The following is a 5,065-nucleotide window of genomic DNA, read 5'->3' as shown; positions in this document are numbered from 1 at the left end:
TGTGTGTGTGTGTGTGTGTTTGTTGCTGACAACAGAGTATAAAACCAAGCCTTGTCTATACACTACAGTCAGACAGACAGGTAGACAGACAGACAGGTTCCTCCAAACTCCCCAACTCCGCAGTCTGCAATAAGTTACTTCCTCTCTTTTTTTTTTTTTATCCTCGGGCAGATCAGCGGAAGTTCCGCAGCTCTGTGGCCGCCTCAGAGCGCTCCATTCCCGGCCAGCTCCGGCGCCAGGCCCCGCTGACTGCCGGAGGAGCCGGAGACCAACCGCGAGCCGGACCGCGCGGGTCTTTGCGGGCGTAGAGACGGACAGACAAACAGCCGCCATGTTGTCCTCTCGGCTGTCTGTCTGTGTCTAATATCAACATTATCATTAACGGAGCTCCTGTCTGTCTGTCCGCCGGTTGCTTCCGCAAACCCAGCCCAGCTCGGCACGGCACGGCACCGGCCTGCCCCCCCACCCCCTTCCGTACCAGTCCCGGGTAAAGCTACATCTACATGATGGAGGGAAGAAAGACAAGAAAAGACAAGAAAAAAGGAAAAGAGAGAAAGGAAGCGGTACTCACGATCATCCGCCCGTCCGCTCCGCTGCTCTCTCTCTCTCTCTCTCTCTCTCCTCCACGGTCGCTCTATGTCGCTCTACCAGAGCCGCTCCCTCCTGCCGCCGCTGCGCGCCGACGTCAAGCTCGACGCGGTGAACGTCGTCGGCGCTTCCTGGCAACTCCTTCAAAATAAAAGACAAAAAGACAAACTAAACCTTTTATGGAAATTCGGTTGTTTCAGCAGCAAATGAACAGAAATAAACACATGTAAGTATAGAAGGTTAAAGAGGTTCATAAACTAAAATTAGAAAAGATAAAAGAAACTTTACAAGAGTATTTTTGAAACATACGACAGAGTAAATAAGTCAATAAAACTAGACGACATTTTGAAGACATGCAATACACACCAGAACTTGTGCCTCTGTGTTTCAGAATAAAAGCCCCAAGGGAAATGTGTCATGATTATGTGTCAGTAAAAAGAATAAAAATAACCATAAAATGACGGAATTGGTGGGAAAGTGACCGGAAACTAATTTAAAATCAGAAATTGACCCTAATTAAAAAATATTCAGTCTTGTTTTTGTTTTGTTTTTCAAAATAAAGGCCTTACAGTGACCTTAAAATAATATAAATATTTAAATCAAAGTATTGGTGTACAAGCCGTCACGTGAAAACAGAGCTCATATCATCAATGGACACAAAATAAAATATTGTCTCACAAAATGAAAAAAAAAATGAAAAAATTAAAAAAACATAATACCCGGATGTTTTCATGTTCACACGAATTTTTAAGAACTTTAAAGTGCCTCAGTCAGAAACCAAACAAATAAACACACTGATGCTATCTATTTTGACCATTTATTCGTCAATGTTGTGATTTTATTTTGTAGGCGGTCCACACTCTGCATCCGGTTTCGCTCCAACTTCGTCACATTCTGGCTCCACGTTCTTCTTCCTTGTGACGTTTCAGCCTCGCGCTCAGCTGCTCCCGCTTCCTGCAGAGTAGAAACACTAATGCCACACACACACACACACACACACACACACACACACACACACAGTCAACTTACAGTCAACATTGCGGACGATGTCATGTCATATTTTCCTACTCACGCCGGAGGTCAAAGGTCAAAGCGACTTATATAGTGAGTGAGTGTGTGTGAGAGTGAGTGTGTGTGTGTATGAGTGAGTGAGTTAGTGTGTGACTGAGTGAATGTGTGTGTGATAGAGTGTGTATAAGAGTGTGTGTATGTGAGTGAGTGTGTGTGTGAGTGACTGAGTGAATGTGTGTGATAGTGTGTGGTTGTGTGAGTGAGTGAGTGAGTGTGTGTAAGTGTGTGAGTGAGTGGTGATTGTGAATGTGTGTGAGTGGTGAGTGCGTGTGATGTGATGTGAGTGGTATTGTGTAAATGAGGTGGTGGTGAGTTAGTGTGTGTGTGAGGAGTGATGTGTGTGTGATAGACGTGTATAATGTGGTGTATGTGGTGAGTGTTTTTGTGTGTGATAGTGTGTGAGTGTGTGATAAGAGTGTGTGTGGTGAGTGAATGTGTGTGTTGTGGTGTGTGAGTGATGTGTTTGTGTAGTGTGTGGTGAGTGATGTGTATAATGTGTGTATGTGAGAGAGTGTTGTGTGAGTGAGTGTTGTGTGAGTGGTGAATGTGTGTGGGTGATGAGTGAGTGATGTGTTGATGTGTGTGAGTGAGTGAGTGTGTGTATGAGTGAGTGTGTTAGTGATGTGGTGTGTGTGAGTGATTGGTGGTGTGATAAGTGTGTGTATATGTATAGATGGTGTGTTAGTGAATGGTGTTGTGTTTGTGTGAGTGAATGTGGTTTGTGATAGTGTGGATAGTGAGTGAGTGTGTATAAGAGTGTGTGTATGTGAGAGAGTGTGTGTGTGAGTGAGTGAATGTGTGTGTGATAGAGTGTGTGTGAGTGAGTGAATGTGTATAAGAGTGTGTGTATGTGAGAGAGTGTGTGTGTGAGTGAGTGAATGTGTGTGTGATAGAGTGTGTGTGAGTGAGTGAATGTGTGTGTGATTGTGTGTGTGTTACCTTCTGCAGAGTCAGAGCAATTCAGCATGTCAGTGCGTGTTGATGGGAACACGCCTCGCACACACACACACACACACACACACACACACACACACACACACACACACACACACACACACACACACGGGTGGTAAAGCCACACCCAAACAGGAAGGAGTCACCAAAAATAGATTTACACCCCCCCCACCCAACCTGCTTCCCTTTCACTTACACACACACTTCCTGTTTGAGTGTGTGTTCCTTACGTAGATAAACAGCATAAACAGCTGTGTTACATTAGTGTGTGTGTGTGTGTGTGTGTGTGTGTGTGTGTGTGTGTGTGTGTGTGTGTGGTGTGTGTTGCATTAATGTGTGTGTTTTGCATTAATGTGTGTTTTGCATTAATGTGTGTTGCATTAATGTGTGTGTGTGTGTGTGTTGCATTAATGTTGTGTGCATTATGGTGTGTGATTTGCATTAATGTGTGTGTGTGTGTGTGTGTTGCATTATGTGTGTGCATTAAGGGTTTGCTTATTGTGTGTTGCATTAATGTGTGTGGTGTGTGCATTAATGTGTGGTGGTGTTGCATTATGTGTGTGGGTTACTTGATGGTGTTGCATTATGTGTGTGTGTGTTTGTGTGTTGCCTTAATGTGTGTTGTGCATTAATGGTGTGTTGCATTAAGGGTGTGGTATGTGTGCATTAATGTGTGCTGTGTGTGTGTTTGCAATTAAGTGTGGTTTGTTGCATTGATGTGTGTGTTGCATTAAGTGTGTGTGTGTTGCATTAATGTGTGTGTGTGTTGCATTAATGTGTGTGTGTGTTGCATGATGTGTGTGTGGTGTTGCATTGATTGTGTGTTGCATTAATGTGTGTGTTGCATAAGGTGTTGTTGTATTAAGGTGTGTTGCATTAATGTGTGGTGTTGTATTAATGGTTGTTTCATTAATGTGTGGTGTTGCATTATGTGTGTGTTGCATTATGTGTGTGTGTTGCATGATTTGTTGTGCATTATTGTGTGTGTGTGTGCATTATGGTGTGTGTGTTGTATGTAGAATCGTGTGTGTGTTGTCTTAATGTGTTGTGTGTATGTGGTGTTGCTTATTAATGTTTGATAATGTGTGTGTGTGTGTGTGTTTGATTAATGTGGGTGATTGTGTGTTGTGTGGTGTGGTGGTGTTGTATATATGTGTTGTTGCATAATGGTTGTTTGCTATGTGTGTGTTGCATTAAGTGTGGGTGTTTAAATGTGTTGTGTGTGTGTGTGTGGTGTGTGTGTGTGTGTGTGTGTGTGTGTGGTGTGTGTGTGTGTGTGTGTGTGTGTGTGTGTGTGTGTGTGTGTTGCATTCACACTGTGCATTCACACTGTATGTGTGTTGCACACACATACACACTGTACACACATACACACACTACACACATTGTACACATACTATACACACACATACTGTACACACACTGTACACACATACACACTGTACACACACTGTACACACATACACACTGTACACACATACTATACATATATACACACACACATAGTACACACATACTGTACACACATACATACTACACACACATACACACTGTACACACACTGTACACACATACTATACAGATATACACACATACACACACACACTGTACACACATACTATACAGATATACACACATACACACACACTGTACACATACACATACACATACTGTACACACATACTGTACACACATACACACACTACACACATACACACTACACACATTGCACACATACTGTACACACATACACACATTGTACACATACTGTACACACATACTATACACATACACACACATACTGTACACACATACACACACTGTACACACATACACACACTACAAACATTGCACACACACTGTACACATACACACACTGTACACACACTGTACACACATACACACACTACACACATTGCACACACTGTACACATACACATACTGTACACACATACACACACTGTACACACATACACACACTACACACATTGCACACATACTGTACACACATACACACACTACACACACTGTACACACACTGTACACACATACCTTTATAATAATACTGGAGGGAAAGTGAAACACTGGCCACCTGCTGACCAATCACACGCTAGATTATCTCATTAACCTGACGACAACAAACGAACCCACGTCCATGTGTAATAGTGGTCTAGTAGAGACTGATGCATTCCCTAAACATGGATGTTATCTCAGCTGTTGGATATGGAGATACAGACAACATTTAATAGTTTATGAAGTAACATTTCATTTCAGAATTGTTATTAAAAAACCAAAATAAGAGCGGGTTCCCACGAGGGTTAAAGCTCCTATCGACATGGAGAATTATAAATGTTACAATATTCCATCATTAAATGAGTTGTTCTCCCTTTTATTTTCTATTTAGTTCTGTTAAACGTTTAAGCCTTGTGTTGTCTCTCAGTCAAAATTGAAA

At 42.3% G+C, this 5,065-nt stretch overlaps 1 protein-coding gene and 1 pseudogene across 15 annotated transcripts in view; both read right to left on the bottom strand.

Annotated features, from left to right (window-relative positions):
• The window catches only part of LOC116673164 (ras-related protein Rap-1b-like), a 15,697-nt pseudogene extending 15,056 nt beyond the window's left edge, over window positions 1–641 (bottom strand).
• nrcama (neuronal cell adhesion molecule a) overlaps window positions 1–5,065 on the bottom strand; it is a 1,100,153-nt gene that overhangs the window by 976,331 nt on the left and 118,757 nt on the right. The gene's annotated exons all lie outside the window — the stretch shown is intronic.

This window comes from Etheostoma spectabile, chromosome 23 (assembly GCF_008692095.1).
Source record: "Etheostoma spectabile isolate EspeVRDwgs_2016 chromosome 23, UIUC_Espe_1.0, whole genome shotgun sequence".
NCBI classification, from domain to species: domain Eukaryota; kingdom Metazoa; phylum Chordata; class Actinopteri; order Perciformes; family Percidae; genus Etheostoma; species Etheostoma spectabile.
Note: the sequence above shows the minus strand (reverse complement) of the source record. Positions and strands in the feature narration are given on the sequence as shown.